This window comes from Daphnia pulicaria, chromosome 6 (assembly GCF_021234035.1).
Source record: "Daphnia pulicaria isolate SC F1-1A chromosome 6, SC_F0-13Bv2, whole genome shotgun sequence".
Lineage (NCBI taxonomy): Eukaryota > Metazoa > Arthropoda > Branchiopoda > Diplostraca > Daphniidae > Daphnia > Daphnia pulicaria.
The window spans coordinates 16,654,179-16,673,607 of NC_060918.1; the positions used below are offsets into that span (position 1 = coordinate 16,654,179).

At 37.8% G+C, this 19,429-nt stretch overlaps 1 long non-coding RNA gene across 1 annotated transcript; it reads right to left on the bottom strand.

The window, feature by feature from the left end:
- Positions 1–6,930: 6,930 nt before the first annotated feature.
- On the bottom strand, positions 6,931–19,064 carry LOC124344605. Its single transcript, XR_006919777.1, has 3 exons — positions 18,838–19,064; positions 17,536–17,544; positions 6,931–6,943 (listed from the first exon to the last, which is right to left on the bottom strand). It is a non-coding gene; the product is annotated as an uncharacterized LOC124344605 (long non-coding RNA).
- Positions 19,065–19,429: the final 365 nt, after the last annotated feature.

The window sequence follows — 19,429 nt, forward strand, 5'->3', positions numbered from 1 at the left end:
TAAAGGAACTTTATCCCAATGATGAAGAAGAATTTGTTTTAAAATTGGTTGATAAGCTATACACGAATTTTTTTTAAATTTACAAAAAAACGAATATGGCTTCAAAGGTTGGGTTAGACCTGAAGATTCCAATCGACCCAAATCAATTATCCATGATTCGAAGTAAGTCATATCATATTTTGTAATGCATTATATGTTACCATAAAACTTTTTATTGTTCATTATTTTTTTAGATGCCATTTCCGAGATGTACAGCATCCCGCTGTAAAAAAAACAGACGCTGCCTTCTTATCTCGAAAAGAAAATAGGGCAAAAATTTAATGTCAATTTAACAGCTTCCAGCAATAAAAGGCTAAAAACTTACAAAATGTTAAATGCGCAATTAGAATCATTGATGGATTAATGATTTGTGAAATAATAGCGGTTCAATACACACCCTTTCTCATTGAAGTTGATTCTTCTATAATCCGACAGTCGCCCGCTACCCCCAGACGTTTGCTGGTGGGCAAGGTAATGGCGAATGAAACGACACAAGGCAATATATTCTTCCTGGCATTCAACCTAATCAAAGGAAATGTCATAGATGAGCAGATGATCCACTTCCGATCACTCCAAACCAATTCCTGAATAATCGACGGTCCACTCGCGCCGATCCAGAGCCAGCAGTTAATTTGCTAGCTCCTACCTCAACTGGCGTCTGGCTACAAGAAATGGACAAACTCAGGAAATAATACGTCGCTGAAATCTGCTCAAGATTCGTCGACGACTATTTACTTCAACTGGATAACTTTCACTCTAAAGGAAATTCCGGAAGAAAGATCGGCTTAGGAGAGTTCGTCGTAATCCACGACGAGCACTCCAAACGGCTCATGTGGTCCATCGGAGTAGTAAAGGAAATAATACATAGCCGCGACGTACTCATTCGCTCCGTTATGCTTAAAGTTCCCAATGGTAACATTATTAATCGAGCGATCCAGTGTCTTCATCCAATAGAGTTACGAGAAGACCTCGATGAGGACATCGAGATTGAACATCCGGATCCGATCCGGGAGCCGGAAGAGGATCCAAATCCGCTCATTCTAGAGCCAGAACTTGATCCCGCCATCGAAGATGCTGCACCAGCTACCAGAGAAGCGGAAAACGTCGTCGGAGAAGTCGAGCCGGATGCTACGGGCTCTGGCAGGGAGTGTGTTGGGAATAAAACGACCCAACAGACGACGACTACACGACCCGGACGCCGCGTAACAACCCCAGCGCATTCGCTCATTGTTTTCACTTCCCTTAATTGTCTCACCCCACTAAATTGATGTAACTGAAATCAGTGAATTAGAATAAACGATTGAGAGAGGACAAGGTCTCTTAGTGTCACCTTTATTTCACCTTAAATCCGTAAGTACGGAAAGTTACGCCAACTGAAACATTTATAGATTTAACATAACCTCCCATGCATGCACGCAACCCGGACAGCCAAGTGCCGTCTGACCAACCCTCACATCCCGCTTGTCCAATTTGGTTCGTATTTTTTTCTTTTTTCTCCAGTTTTTCTAATATAATTTCTAATTAGATTCAAGCATGTCCCCCCTACTTTTTGAATAAAAAGAGTAAATTTTTGTAGTTCGGTACCTGAAAAGAACTTTTGAACTAGAGGATGGTGTCAAGATCTTCCATTTTCCAAATTGTCTTTCCAACCTTTTTCATGAGTCAGTCAATGGCAGCAGTAGGCGCCTTATTACCTCAGCAAAATATCTAAGCTAACTTTTAAAGTTGTAAAAAAACATAATACCAAATCCAACAGTGTCATTCTATCGCGAATTGGTAAAACTACTGACAAACTACTACTATTTTGGAAATATTGATAAGTAGCAGTTCTTCACCTTCATAAACCATCACTTCATAAAGAACTGGTTCGTCAATTGCTAATGCAAGCCATATGATCCATCACTGAGGAAAGATAAAATATTCTAGTGAAACTACTGTAGGCTATCTTCAAAAATGTTCATATTGAGCAACTAAAAAAAAGGTTCCATATAATCAACGAAACGTTTTTCGAAGAGGTTACTTCACTTTTATTGGTTTTCTTGTGTAAAATCTTCTTTTTTGAAAGTCTTTTAATTTGAAACGTCAATCTTTACCATCTGTTTACTTCCAGAAACGAACGATTAACTCGTCCAGTTGCGGAAAAAATAACTCGAAGAGCCCTTCAAAAGCAGGAGCCTCCTCCGTTGAGAAACCTTGGACGATCCATTAACGGTGGCGAGATTTGGATATAGGACAATATTGAAATCTTCCAAACCAGAAACCGCGAAATTTGGAATACAACGAACAACATCTGTAGCGATATCTCTACTTAGGACGAGCAACAGGTGAACGTGATCTTAATTAACGACATGGAACGAGAGACTTGAGACGTTTCCTTTTCTGGTGAGAGCGTTAAGGATTAACGAATCGTCATCACAATCGTTAAAATTATGCATACTAGAATTAATAGAAATACTTCTCAACGCGTGAAAACGTAAATCATATTTCTCAGTTGAAGTCGTAAGCAACCCACTAGCCGTGGCTACTCAAAAAAATATCATATATATTTTTTTAACTGCACGTTAAGAGAGCTTAAAGAGTTCTGAATGGTCTGAATGACGTGGTTTCTCAAATATCTCGTGTCGTTTTAGCAAGAAGCAGACGGTTTTTGTCGCATTTTCGAACAAAAGATTTAGGGAACGTTATCTATGAAGCGTAACTAAAATTTTCGTTCTGCCATCGGTCGCAGTGTGCGCATCGGCATGTACTACGCACGACGTTGTTGCTTGTCTAATACTTTTTGGTTGAAATAACATCTCTAGAGAAGGCAGAGACAATTACTATGGTTACCCGCCTCAACGTTAAAGGCTTCCATAAGCTTTTGTCGTTGTCTTGATTTGATTGCCTCCCAACAAATCCTGCCACCTGGTGGGTGTGTACCAACACCACGTGTCACCCACCACCGTTTAATACCCATTTTAATTTCTAATTTCTAACAACATTGATACGTTATTACAATAATTAGTCGTTATTGGTTTGGTTGGCTATCTTTATTGGTTTCCACTTAAAGTGTTACAAAATACTTAAATTCAAGCAAAAACAAAAAAAATAAATGTTCCCCTGTGGGACCGTAACCACGTTCTATGAAGTGGTGCTGTAGTGCTCTACCCACTACACCACTTGCTATTGTTTTTCAACTGTATTTGGTTCAACGGCTTTGTAATATTTCTGTACAACGGTTTTCTTTCGTCGTTTTTCATTAAGTTGAGACTATCACCGCTAGATGCGCTCAAAAATGGGGGGGGGGGCGGAATAGAGTTTTAAAAAGGCATGTCCGTAGAGGGCCCATCAAGACGACACCGTCTTCGAGAGAATCTTCCGCCCTAAGTGACGGGTAACCAAATTAATGGCTCTGGAGAAGGTTCTACACCGTCAAAAACTTTTTCTCAAGTACAAAAGTAAGTTAGCCGCTTTTGGTGCGACCGAACACTGGGGGCTCAATGGTCGCTCGAACTATCAGTGGGAAAGTCGGCGAACCTATAGTGATCTAGAGTGTGTAACTCCGCCCCATTTTTCAAAGCGCGTTCGTTCACGTGTTCTCGTAATTTGAAAAAAAAAATATTTTTGTTTTCAAATTAATTGTTCAACGCAACGCAAATTACTTCTAAACCGCATCGAGATTTACTATAATGCTGTTTTAAGTGATAAGCGTAAAATGGTTTCAACTCAGAAATAGGGAGTGGAAATAATGTTTTATAGACACCTTTGATGTAATCCAAAACGGAATTATTTAAAATAAAGTATTCTTAAAAATATTAAAAGATTGAAAATATGAAACACATTATATTTGCTGTCTTTAAAATTTAAGTCGGCAAATAAGACTTGTGAATGATTTCAAAATATGTGATTGCACCTGGAATATCTTAATTTGGATATTAAATTACATGAAATGTAGTGTTTGGATAAATTTGTCATAAGTGAGCCATGTAAGCTAAGTCAGCTGTGGAATGAAACTTTACCAAATATTTACATAGAATATTCATACTTATAATATTCAAGCTTACAAACAGTTGTATGTAAACCAACGAAGGATTGAAATATTCAAGTCAGAGTCAGCGATCCGTATTAACCAAATATATATTTTATTTTGTTTTTCAAAAAGTTTACTTAATTGGTTTTTCTTGGATCAGATAAGGTTTAAGGTCAAAGTAATTCTCTGTCTGCTACACAGTTTTTAACAATATTCTAAATAAAATGACTTCAAATTTTATTTATAAAAATTGAAGTTTTTAAAATTTGAAGAACTATAGGCCCTACAAATTTTTTTTGTGCTTTAATCGAACTGGAAACTTCCGACGTTTACATTGTCTATTTTGGCCTTCTCTCATGATTTTGAATAATTGAAATAATTGTAAACATATAGTAGGCTACTTCAAATCTGTTTTAAAATTAGACACTTAGTCCCGGAATTTTAAATTCGCAAATTTTTTTTATAAATTTTAATTGAAAGGAATTAGGTTTAGTACCAATATTCCAAGTGGTATTACCTATATATAAGGTTAAACATCTCATCTAAAGTATCTTTCTGTAGAAGAAATGACTGAAAAAACGCTTTAGGCAACAATATACAGGATAAAAATTGAATTGTCAGAGATTAAATAATCGATTCAATTTTAACAACCCCAATCTACAGCAAAGTAGATTGGGGTTGTAGATAACCAGAAATGTTTCAACCTTACTAATCGAGTAATCCCATGTTGGACTTGTTCTTTGTATATAAAAAGGGCCACTGTAAATTTAAAAAGTGTATATTCTGTTGAAAATATTGAATAAGGCTCACAACGTAAATATAAATCAAAAGAAATACAACGACTTGTTCCGGAAATTAAAAAATTAAAAAATTGGTAAAGCTTATTCCGAAGAGTTTACATAGTATTTTCGTATTAACGTGAGCGAACATCAACAGAATTAGTTTTATGGATGCTTTCCAGAAACATAACTCAATATTAATCGTACCAATTGAGGTTGAGTAATGGTAAAACAATGGCAACTGTTAATAAAACCCACCGCAAAAATCCACCTTTGCCCGTTGTGTCGGCAGCCTGTATAGCAGCCATCTCATTACCTGGAAATTCCATAACAATTAATAATTTGTAAAATAGAAGATGAAAATAAATTTACCAAGTGCCACATGAACATGAGTGGAAGCTGAAAGTCCACTGGATGGCTGACAAGTGTAACGCCCGGAATCAGATGGAGTTGCACTGTTAACCATTAGACGGTTAACTGAAGGTGGACCGGGATCAAACGTCACAGAATAACCTGCTCCATTCCACCTTTTTTTAAAGGCTGAGGGTTGATGGTGTTGATCTTGACTACCAAAATTTGAAGATTTGGAGTCAACATTCCAAGACACGTATTCCGGTGGTTTCAGGGTCTGCTTTCAAATATAAATAAACACTGAGATGAATAATAGTACAAAATTCTTAAGTGTTCTGCTGAACGAGTTTTGCCATTCTTTTGAATGTAAAATTGATCCTTTTCTGCAAATTTTTTCTCATTCACCATCATTTTGATGATGCTACATAAACTAATAAAAATTTTTATTCCGTCCACAAAAAAAAGATTCTTGTAAAAAAAAGTAGTATAGATGTTATTCCAGTGAAAAACTAGAAGTCGAGCAAAAAGTCGTGCGCAGTTTACGCCGATGCGCAACACAGCGGCCGATAGCAAAACTAAGATTGTTATTACGCTTGACACTTAGCGTAGGACCAATCCTTTGTTCGAGAACCGTCTGCTTGTCGAACAAAGGATTGGACCTACCCTGCAAACGAATGAAAGTGAGAATTGAAATTGTCTGTAATCATGATTGTTATGACAAAAAATGGGCTGCCGTGGTGGACCAAAATATTAGAAATTTTGCCAAAAATTTCGGCAGTCCATCTTTGGTGTCAGAACTTGGGGTAAGCAGAACGACAGAATGTCTTCGATACTCCCAGCCATTGAAGTTAATCCATTTGGCATTGCTAACCAATCCGTCATCAGGGATAGGCGAGCTCCCACTGCAGTCATTTACAAAACTTTTTAAAGTTCCCAATTTGGCTGGGCCAACATTAAATTGTCGCTTTCAAAACAATCCAGATTTACAGATTAGGTCAAAATATACTCTGGACATGAAAAGCTGCAGATTTTGCAAAGTTAATGAAACTACAATTAGACATGGCTAGTTTTTTAACCATATTATGGAAAGCTTCAAACCTCATACACCAGTAATTAGTTGGAGGGCCATGCATTCTAATTACCTCTGGGTAGTGTACCATGTGATGAAATTTATTAATTGGTTGCACACTTGGATACAATTCACGGAATCTTTCTAAAAATTGCCTAATGAGATCTTCCAACACAGCAATTTGTTCAAGTGCTATTTTGTGGGAAAAGAGAATATCTAAAATATCCAAGAGTTGTAAATAATGAATATAATACTCATTGTCTTCCCTTATCAAATCACCCACTTATAAAGGAAAAATTCTAATCTAGCACCAATTTTGAGATGCACGTTGTTTGTTTGATAATCACCCTTTTTCCGGATTCCGGCATCAATAAATTTTGTTGAAGGTTTGTTAGAAAGGTCGTAAAATGAAAAGTGAAAGAGTAGTATTCTACGGTTTAATTCTGTTGCAGAAATTTTTGTTGTTCCACACGAATAGAGTTGCCTTATAAAAAGTTTGATCGTAAACGAAACTACGCCTTCCAAGAAATGGTGCATGGCATCTAAAATTCAGTTCTCCCCGAAATGGAAATATTTTTAGCAATTCAGAAGTTCTGAAATTGAAAATTTCAGAAATGAAATTGAGAATGTTCTGAATCAGAACACAACACGAACGGATTCCAGTTTCACTCGCTTTTTCAGGATTGCTAGCAGAAGCTTCAACCGCTTCGTCATAGTTTTCTCTGGTCCTCATTTCAAACTGATCAAAACAACTTTTTTGTTTTATTTTTTCCCTAGTAATTAAACAAAGCCTACAGAACCTATTTGCAGAAGGTGAAAAAAATCCCCCAATCTCATGACCGCCCATTGTGTCTGCACATACACCAGCGATTGTCCCTCTAATTCTAAAGTTGGTGAAATCAGGAATGCCAAGCAGCATTCCATCTTCTGATTCAAGTTCTTTCAATTCATCACGAAATTCCGAGAAAACAAAATCAAACGAATTATTTGTTACGTGAATGCTGTTGACAATGGGAAAAGGGAAAATATTTGCAAGTTTAGAATTCTCAGAATTAGGTAAATTTGAAATTCGAAAACAGAATATAAAGCTAGCTCATGTTTTTTTGTTTTAGAACCGAGTGGATTAGTCACTTCGACTTCGTCGTAAAATAACTGAATTCGAATGGCATTAGGGTTTTTCGAGAATAGAGGATGAACTTGTACATATTTACTGTCTATCGTTCCACGCACAATATCATCCTGACTTTGAATTTCTGAGAAATAAAGGCGCCTAAAGCCATCGTTAGAAAACAAGGCAGTCAATCACTTTTTTATAGACATATACTGAAAAGTTTTGTTTTTGTCTGAATTCCTATGCTTCCATAAGTCATCCTAGTTTTCAAATTGGAATTTATAAACAGTTCCTCAGGTTCTATTAAATTTAAATTGGACTTGTAATACACAGCAGCGGTAGAGTACTTAACGTAACATACTTAAGTGGGTCAGAATTACTTACAAGACGAAACTACTTACGAGCTTAAGATACTTAAATATTTTTTTTAACTTATATTTGTAAGTAACGATTAAGCATGTAAAGTATGTTCCAGAAAAACCTCCAACATACTTGCAAAATAGTCCCTACTTACCTCATACATTACCTACTTGCACATTGTGGCTACTGTTAGCCTACTTGCCATTCAACCTACTTAAACTAGTAACCTGCTTCATAATGAAATCCAATGAATAGGCCCACGATTAAAAATGTCATGTTTATTTCCATGAAGAACATTTCCAGATTACATTTTAGTATGACACGTTATACACAGCATGAGACTTGACTGACAGTACTGAGTTGGGTTGATGGCATCACTTCACCGAGGCAGCAGCATTTAAAAAGGAACCACCATTATTAATTTTAATTAAGAATTTTAACCATTAACCATTAAAGAATTTTAACTCTCGACTTCTTTTGGGGATTATCTTTGGTCAAACATTTAACATCGATAATGGCGAAAACAGAGTAGGCGGCTGCGTAATCTCGATCAATGACGTAGTACGTTGCCAACAGATTCAACAAAGTAATGGACACACTATTAGTTTGGATGTTTTTTAAATTCAACACCCCCTCCACCAAAAATTAACATGGAATGGACATCATCGCCCTCGAAAAAAACATTGCACTGGGATTAAGGCCATTGTAATTCTAGGCTCAACAGGATTACCAACCTGACGTTTTTGAATAAACGGTGTTTAGAATCTGAAACCCCACGCTTTGTTGAGCACAAACTATTGATTGCATGTATCACATCTACATCTCCATGATTTCCATTTTAAAAAGTATGTCCTCCATTTTTTCGTTTCGAAAGAAACTGGCGAAAATTGGTTATAAGTAAATAAAAGTTTTCACAAAACTTACCTATCTCAAGATCGCACATTGGCTCCATTCTAGCAAAATCTTCATAGACCTGGACTAAAAAGAAAAAAAATGTTAGCTACTGCAGAATTACTAGGGACTAAAAGCACTTTACAATTTCAAAATTGTTGTAACTAGGGTTTTTTTCCAACATTGCCTTTGTTGACAACTTCTTTTTCGAATTGACAATTTCTCTTCTAGCCATAAACTCTTAATTTTTTTTTTCTTCTTTCTCATTCACCAAATCATTATTGCAGTGCTTGTCGGCGATATCATCTCCTGGTGGTTGGATACTTTTGAAAGCATCAAGGACATCGCTTGCTGTGACAGCGGCCACCTGTTGTTTTTTGGCATGCTTCTTTTGATTCCTGGCCAGCTCGCGACGTGCTCCATGTTGTTGACTATCTAAACGATTATTAATGGCACGAATCACCTTTTTAATTTAATCACCTTTACAGTTACCTGCAATAGATAACGCAATATTTAACAAAGGAAACAATTACACAAATAGGATATGTATAAAATTACATATGAGATCGGGCCGTGGTCTTGTAATGGGAGCAATCGCCATAAGGCGATTAGCATCAAGAACAAGTTCAGCCTCGGTACTGATTGCTAATTCATTCTTAACGACATTATAATAACATCGCATGACTAGACTTTAAGACCTTAGGCTTTCTATGATATTAGAAATCTGCACAGTTATAACCTGCCAACACCCGTAGGTATATAAGCGCGACTCCATCGGAGATCACGCACGCATTTGTACACTATTGTTTGCCCTGTATTATTGTATTTGCATGTTACTGATAGTACTAAAATACAAGTGTATCCTTCCTACAATCGTCATCTTTAGTTAATCAGCTTTAACCCCCGTAACGAACTGTTACAATTGGCGACCTTGCCGTACGATCCACCATCTCTTCCATAACAACCGTATATCTATCTCTACATCCATCACTACCTACGTTCCAGCTGCTCCCACAGCGGGATTGGCTTCATTTCGGAGTAAGTCAATGTCAAATATAAAATCAAATTTGGTCCCCGTCACGGAGCATCCGCTCATCGAGAAAACGAAATTAGAGCTACAACTTACCCTGATCCGCATATACAAATTTACTTACAAGATATTACTTTCCAACCAGTACCTTCTATCGAATCTCCCCCTCAATACTCAGCCATAACTTTCCCCATTACAACAACCTACCCAGATTTATCAATCGTGCGTACATTCAATCTCCCTATTGCAGTACGTCCTCGAATAATTAGACCACCAACTCTTTTAGGAAATCAGCAACCCAGCCCACTACCATCTAAACGCTCACGTATCACAGATAGCCCTCAATCTGACTCTGATCGAACAACAATCTCCCAGTATTATTCACAAGAATTTTTTCCAACCGAAAAAAAAAGAAATAGACTCATACTAGAATTCAATACATATCAATCAGCCTTAACAGAATCACTCTCGACTCTCACAGAAACTAAATTAAAAGCAGCCGAAACTACTTCAATTAAGTACAGAAAAGGTTAAATACTGAAATTAAATCAAAGGAAAAAAGAACAAAGAAAACTAACTAAAAAACTACACACAGCCGAATTAGAAATCAAACGTCTCGAGTATCGTTCACAAACATACCAAGTAGCAGCAGAATCTGCATTTAAAACATCAGAAATTCCGAAATCTAATCTCGATTCACAGCTTCAGGTCACAGTATCAGAAAACAAGAATTTAATCTCAGCCTTAGAACTCAAAACCAGGGCCGCAGCTCAATTAGAAACCGACCTCTTACAATCTACAACAGAAAATAAATCACTACAGGCAGATATCAAATTACTTAAAGTTTCAAATCAATCAAAAACTAATCAAGAACAAGCCCTTCAAGCGAAACTGCAACAACTCCAACAGCAATTGAACCAAAAAAACTCAGAACTGCGAGACACCTCCAAAACTGTAACTATACCCTTCAAACACAACTTACTGACCTCCAAAAGGAAACTCATCAACTAGAAAAATCTCACAAAGAAATCCTTCAACAAAATCAAAGAATACAATCAGAACTTGCCATTGGCAAAAAAGAAATCCAATTAAAATCTTCAGACCATTCTAAATTAGAAAAAGCTCATAAAAACCTACTTCAACAACTCCAAACTACTATCTCTGAATTAGGAAATACATAACTTCAACTCATTGATACAAAGAAAGAATTAAAAGATATACAATATTCACACAAAGAACTCTTACAACTGTTTAACACCACTAAATCAGAACTCATTACTAGTAATAGTTTCTGTGAAACAATAAAATTAAAAAATAGTACTCTCGTCAACAAGTATCACTACTTACAACAATCACAACGACTTCAACAACAGCTAGCAGGAGATAACCAAGCAACGTCCACAGCGTAAACTTTTGGTTTAGAACAAGATATAATCTAATTAAAACAATCCAACATACAACTACAAATTTCCATTACAAATTAACAAAAACACTCTAACTTTCAAGAAAAAAAAATCGAAGAACTAGAAACTCAAGTGAACAAATTAAAACAGGTAGAGCAAGCACTCCAAACTGAACAAAATGAAAGTAAAACCCTTTCACAACAAATAATTACATTAAACACAGCCCTAACCGATGTACAACAAGATCACTTAAGACCAGAAAACGTCATTCAAGGATATCAAGATCAATTAGACGTTGAATTACCTTGCATCTCACCCACTGAACCTCATAACCTATCAGATCAACAATCACCATCACCTACCCCCAACATCCTATTGAACGAGCAACCCGCACCCACTGACACTGACGACATGGCCGCCACCGCCTTAGACGACCTCATCACTGCATTAAACCGCCGCGACGACATTCAAGCGATCCCACTTTTCAGTGGAACAGCAACCGACCAATACATTTCTTCTTGGTTGTCCGAAGCCAATTCAATTGCTACCATACACAAATGGTCAACAGAAATCAAAAGAGCAAACTTAGCATCACGACTCCGCGGACCAGCATTAAAATTCCACACACAACGCCTCACAGATGCTCCAGACGAAGCATACGCCGCTTGGAAACAAGCTCTAAAAGATCATTTCAAGCATCCAGCCGACAATCCAGCAAATCATTAAATTAGAAAACTTACAACAAACCCCAAACGTCCCAAACGTCCCCATTCGAAATTTCATTGATAAAATTAATGCCCTATACAACTCCATTTACAACGACGGTCGCAACCCTTAAAACCAAGACCCAGAATTAGATTCATTAAAAAACGATAAATTAGTTCAAATACTACTTAAAGATGCGATTAAACACATTCGCGACCTCATTTTTCAAAGACAACCTTCTTCGAATGTCAATTGGAAACAGGCACAAGAAGCAGCCATTATGGCCGAATCCATGATGTTTAAACAGTTGGCATTTGACCCACAAACACCCTCCACTACAACACAGCAAAACCCTAACGTGGATCTGTTAACAGCCACAATCATGCAACAAAAGAAATTAGAAGAACTAGAAAAGAAACTTAACAGCATCAATTTCTTATGTGACAAATCAGACACAAAAGAATCATCCGTAAACTACATGGGAGACGACTCCAGAAGCAGATCATCACAACGCCCATTCAACAACTCAAATTACAGTTCAGTCAAATGGAAAGACCAACAACAAAAACAATACCACAATAAAGACAACCAACAACACAACCGTCAAAGATCAACCAGCAGCAATTACCGAAGTGCAAGTGGACAACGAAATAAACCACAAGACAATCACAGAAATCGTGACCGATCCAAAAGTCCCTACAAACGCCCCCCCTACACCAAAAGACGACCGAAACAAACAACCCCGAGATAAATAACAGGTTAGATGCTACCGTTGTGAAGGAATAGGACATTACGCTTACGAATGTCGCACCAGGGATCCCAGGAAGTTCCCAAAACAAGAGAAATAAATTTTCAACATAAATCATATTGTTTTTTGCGTGTCCCCGTAGCTTTTATTCATTTAAAAACTTTGGCCCTTATAGACACTGGCGCGGCTGCTAGTTTTATTTCAGATGAGTGCCACGGTCCCTGACGCAGCAGTCTTAAATGAATATGCATGTACCACAAAAAGAGTTTTTCAAAGTGCAGAAGGAGAAAGTATGCCCGTTACAGGAATTTTGTGATTGTTATTACAACTATCCCCCGAATGCAATGTGTACCAAAATTTTTACGTATTACCAAAATAAGAAGAAGGTTGTATTTTGGGAATAGATTTGTTGAATTTACATAACATAACATAAGACGTAACTAAAAAAGAAATGCGATTAGGCACCAACGACAATGTTAAAATAATTAAACTTAATCAATTGAAAAAGAAAACATTCCCTCTATATCGTGTAGTAGACCAGCCGCGCATAGATTTTGATATGAAACACATTAAGGAACTCCCTGTTAGAAATAAGTTTAGATATAAGTTTAGAAAAAATTAACTATTTTGCTACTCGACTGCTGTGACGTTGAAAATCGTGTGCTATCTACGCTCATTTATTGTATACTGTCCAAAAATACCCCGTTTTAACTGTACCTGAATGACGGCCAAAATATAATTCTACATTTTATTGTATTACAACTAAACAAAGTAACTCAACAAAAAAAAATTAAACAACATATCCAACGCAGAATTCAATGGGCTTTTTAACCATTATTTTTGTTTTCTAATTATTTTGAACATTTCAGGGGTACCTCAATTATAAGATAACGCCGGGAGAAAAAATTCCGTCAATAAAAAAATGAAAAATTAAATTGTTTTATGTAGCTCCCACAATTTTCGTTACTTTCCATAAAAATTCTTGAGGGCAAGCATTTTGTTATTCTTGACATTGGGGTGAAAATTGATTATAATATAGTTATTACAACTAGTGGAAAAGTCAACTGTTCATAAATGCCCCTGTCCACAAATGCCCCAGTCTACCCTAGTCGCAACATTAAGAAAAATTTATAAGCGGGGCTCGGGGCAAAATTTATAAGGGATTTATAAGTTTTCTGTTATCGAAAAACGATTGATACAGATATGTAGATCTTTTTACGCTGATCATTTTTAATATAGGGTTTAGGGTGTGCAAATGAGCAAGAGTGCCCGTAAAACGCGTTCAAAGTTTTGAGTTTTACGGGGTTGACGTGCAGCCCAAGTCGGCCAGAAAGGGGGGTCGAGCCCCCCTTTCTAAGGGGGTGGCGCGTACCCATGGGAGAAGGGTGAGTGAAGGAGGGTTTACCTGGGCCATACTATAGTGACCCATGTTTCCCCCTTAACCACCATGTTACCGGTGGTCTAATGGACAGCATCCTGGGTTGACATGTCGAAGGACCCAGGATCAAATCTGTCAAGTCTAATAAGAAACTTCAAATTCAACATTAGCACCTGTCATTGCTATAGCAAGCGGTCACATGTTGCATTGCATAAGTCAATGTCTAAGCTAATGGACGGCTAGCTACCATACGTATCATACTTTCCTAATTTCAACTCATGGCAACGGTAGTCCATTGGTCAGCAACCTAGGTTGATATGCCAAAGGTCCAAGGTTTAAATCTCTGTTAGAAGTCTGTTAGAAATTATTTTGAAAGCATTGACGAAATAACTTCATTTTTAAATATAACCTGCTAAGTGATGACAGTCAAGAAATTTATTTGCTGCTTAATCAGTAGAAAATGAACACCAATAAAAATGAGAGTAGTTTTCAAGATCGAAACTATGATAGCTTCAAATTTTTTGCTTAAAGCATTCAAGAAAAGTTTTGAAAAAGTACGCTACGCTGAGAAAATGAGAATAAGATGCGAAATAATTTTACTTTACATTTTCGTATTGAGAACTATTAATCATGTGTAAAGGTATTCTGATTTAATTGCACCAATCAATTCGTTTATCGTTTCGCGCATTGTAGTTTATTCCACACTATCCGTTACTGCAATCCGCACTTGATATAACGTACACTCCCGTCGTACCGTCCTACTGTCTTCCAATTCATTCATTCATTCATCGCATTGCGACTAGTTATTTACGAATTTTTTTCCTTAATAAATATGCGGATCCGTTGCTGATGTGGAACTTGAACTTACCCAACTAAAGATGAGGATTTTCAACTGAAATTTCTAGAAATAATATAAAATCTTGATTCATCTTTTAGCTAATTATTTACTAGCCATAACTAGTTACTTCATTATTATTTTGTATTTTACGAAATTGCCGCTTAAACACACGCCCGATAACATCTTTCGATGGTGCTTAACAACGTTTAATCTTGTCTGCATAAACGTTAATTGCGTTTTATTGTTAACCTAAGGCTTCATTTGCAACTTACAATCATACTGCAAGCATCTTACATCTCCATCATCCAAGTGCTGAGGTAAAGATATGCCCTACCGACCTACTAGTTTTTCCGTAAATTATTCAGCGCAAATTATCAGGACACATTTGTAAGCTTATCGGGCCTTTTTTCCCACTTGTTTCTTACGAATCACTGATGTAGAAAAGCCCAGACATTTTTTAAATAAAAAAGTATCAACAGCGACCGACACCTTTCCCCAACTTGTGTTTGCGAATATGTTAGATAGGGTGTCCACCAGTTTCGGCACTTTTTTTCGGCACTTGGATTTCGTCGTTTTCGGCACCCCATGCAAATCACACTTCCTCGATTATAAAAATTATTGTCCATTTCGGCACCCAATTTGACCGTTTCGGCACCAATTTCGATTGTTTCGGCACCGACTTCAACCTTTTCGGCACCAACTTTAACCTTTTCGGCACCCCATTTCAATTTATCGATTTATTCATGTCAATTTTTGTCAGGCCGCTAGGGGCGCTCTGACGGCTGACGGCTGTGGTACCCTCCCTCTTCCTGACGGCTGGAGCAACCCAACCCGTTCCTGACGGCTGGTCGACTACCCCCGACAGAGGCGCTGCGGCCTTATTGTTTTTTATTTGTTTCGTTTGACGTTTGTGTCAGTATACTTTCGTTCGTTCGTGTAGTGATAGTGATATGTTAATAGTGCTTTGTGATTTGGATTATTTTGGATTACCTGTTTTCTTCGACATACACACGCTAAATTGTGAGTACTATTCTATTTTTTTATTTCATACGTTGTAATTTAGGAAAAAATAAAATTAATGCCCTGTATTTGTTTACATGACGGGGGCGTGAAACGTAGCTGTCAAAATAGACGCCATTATAGGAATTCATTGTATATGTACCATATACAAAAGGTAAAACCATTTATAAATAAAACAAGCGTCACATTTGTATAATTGTTTATACTGTTAATTTTCAGGTGCCGCCAACCCAAGCAAAATTTTGATTTTGGTTTTAGATAATAGCTTTTTTTTGGGGGGTAGAGCCTTCTAGGATGTGCCGTTTTGCTTTCTTATTTTTTTTTAATGTGGTGTGTGTGAGGTTGACACGGTGTGTGTTGTGGCTGTTCATGCTATGCATGTTGACTCTCCATTAGGGTATCCTAGTTGGTCAGGTACTAGCACACAACATACTGTCTCAACAAGTGGGTTGCGGGGCGCCAGCTGGAACCAACGAACCTCTGGAATACCGCTGGTCGTGGCATATATTTTGTCTTCTGAGCATACACCACTTTATTAAAAAATAGATTGGATGACGCACGAAGTCCTCCAACATTGTTTTTTTGTTTTTTCAATTGTTGTGTTGGTGGCCGGAAGTCTTTTTTGGTCTTTTTTGGAGAGTGTTATCACTCAATTGTTTTGTTTTTTTGTTACTCCCGGGTGGCGACGCGAGTCTCTTTTGGAGAGTGTTATCACTCAATTATTTTGTTTTGTTTGGATTTTTGGATTTTTTTTGTTCAACCATTTACAGTTTACAAAATGATGAACGATGTTACAATAAAAACAACCAATCAAAGTTAATGTTCATCTTAATAAGTTTATTTGTTAACCATCATCATCCATCATCACTATTCTGTCTCTATTTCCGTTACACGGGCATCATTCGCAGTTTTTGCGTATTTAATGGCATTAAAATGTGTATAAATATTGGCACATTTTTCCAAAAGTTCTTTGCTGGTGAGGTGCTGCTTGTTGTAATCATCCCAAAATTTGAACAGTTTTTCGTTCAATTCTCGATAAGTTTTTCTTTGTCTTCTTAAACTTTGTCCCTGCTCCAGCATTTTTGTGTACAAATCAACTTGTACAGCTTCCTCATTCAGAACTTCAAGTAGAATATAGAGGTTGAGACCTCTCGAACTAATCCTAAGGCAGATTGAGATTGCCTCGTGGCGGAAAGATTATGTGCCCGACGACGTCCTGGAGAACCTGAAGGTGAACGGCAACGCCGACGGCTTCGTCTATCGAGAGTCACGTCCCCTTCACTCTCCCTATTTACTCTACTTTCTTCTTCACTCTCTTCTTCACTCTCTTCTTCACTCTTACCCTCATCTTCTTCACTCTCTTCTTCACTCTTACCCTCATCTTCTTCACTCTCTTCATCACTCTTACCCTCATCTTCATCACTCTCTTCTTCACTCTTACCCTCATCTTTTTCACTCTCTTCATCACTCTTACCCCCACCTTCTTCACTCTCATCATCACTTTTCCCGCAACCTTGTTCACTCTCTTCATCACTTTTCCCGCCACCTTCTTCACTCTCTTCATTACTCTTACCCCCCACTTCTTCACTCTCCTCCCCAATGCCGTGTCCGTTATCGTCATCGTCTGGTGTAGGAATTAGATTTGCTTCTTCAACGATTACAGGGATGGATCCCCTTGAAGAATTCCGATGAGTGACTTCAATCGCCTGAGTGCCTTCTTCCGGTGTTAATTTATTCAAATCTAACACTCCTAAGAAAACGTTAATTATATAAAATACAAATACAGAAACTATTTAAAAAATACCAATTTCATCTGTAGTTGGCAATGCATTTGGCCGGATGGGCCCATTGCCAGCACTTGCCATTGCCCCACGCCCACCACGCACAACCCCTCCAACTTTTCGACCACGTCCACCACGTCCACCACGTACTAACTTCCCTGAATCCTCGCCAAGCTCAAAATCGGCAAGCCGACTTGGCTGCTTTCTAACTCTGGTTGGTCTTTCCATTGCACTTAAGAAAAATCGACAGTGACACAAGAGCACGACGTACAAGAACAAAGTGCGAAAAATTAGAGATACTAACGATAATTTACACGACACCTGGTGGAATAAAAATTTTGCGACGATGCCGAAACGGAAACTAAAACTGTAACAATTTGGGTTGTGGTACTAGACTATACGCAGAATAGGAAAAGGAAAAGAGTTTAAAAATGTGGTGTTAAAATTTTAGTTGGTGACCAAATTTTATTAAAATCCAATAAATAAATCTAATAATAAATACAATAAATACAATAGTGCCGAAAAGGAAAAACATAGTGCCGAAACGGAAAAACATAGTGCCGAAACGGAAAAATATAGTGCCGAAACGGAAAAACACACACGCCTGGCAACCCTCCCAAAAACATGACGCCTGGAACTAAATCTGGCGGCGGTGCCGAAAAAGACAAACACAGTGCCGAAAACGACAAAACAGTGCCGAAAACGACGAAATCCAAGTGCCGAAAAAAAGTGCTGAAACAGGTGGCAACCGTTAGATAGTAGAGTGCACCCTACGCATCTCCTACCTTCGACCAATCCGCAATTTCAGTTTTCACTTGCAGCTCTACTCTTGATTCTTTATGGCCCTCACTTATACCCGAAAAAGAGAAAAAGTATTTGCCGGGTTTGGAGCCACAAAGATTCCGGAAAGCCTCATGGCATTGCCCACGTTCAGTCTCATAAATTCGAATGGAATAACCGTGTTGGGATTCAAGTAGGCAGAGCTTCTTTGTGCGTAAAAATAAACAGGTTTGACGTCGAAGAAGCTGATCACTTTTTGAAAACCTGTCCATTACAATTTCGTGTTAATAGAATTATTCAGTTTTTATTGCTCAAACTTAGTCTTTACCTGCATCGTTGACTGTTTTCGTGAAATCGCAGTACACGTTGTCGACTGTTTTCCTATGACCTTGAAAAGTCCGCTCTATTGACCAATTTTCTCGAGATCTTCAAAAGATTTGGGAATTCGACCGATACTGGATGGAGCGCTCTCTGTCAAATAAATTAAAATAAATTAAATGTTTTCCCAAATCACGATAGATTTTTAAGAAAGATCTTGAACTTACCATTTGCAATTTTTTAAATATTTTCAACGGTAGTCATTACATTTGCGAATTCTTTCTTTACACTCTCGACGCGAGATGTCTGCATTTTGTTCAAACGCTGCGTTGTCTGTGCCAAATCGGTTTTGGTGATCATCTCTTTTTTCATATTTTTGACCGTGGTTTTCATATTTTCAAACGTGGTCATAACATTGGCCAAAAGTTGATCTGACGTCGAGTTAAATTGGGAATTTTCTAAGAAACCAAAAGAGGTTCATTTTCGTTTTTTCTTTATTTTTAAAAGAAAAAATACCAAATGTCACGGGCGGGTCAATGCGGGCTTCACGTTGCTGTGGCCAACCAGTGGTGTAGATTAACGGAGCTGGCTCTGTGATTGCACGAGCCCAGCCTCCACCAAAGCACATGCACTGCCGTCACTACAGACCGACGACAGTACCCAACACCAGTCGAAACGAGAGACCCACACACCAGTCAGGGCCCAACTCGACTCCACCTTACGTCTACAGGGGGTCGTCTTAGGGTGTTTCATTTCCGAGGAAAGTCGGAATTTTTTCACCAAAATTTTTTTGACGGAGTAAAATGTGGTTAAAATCAC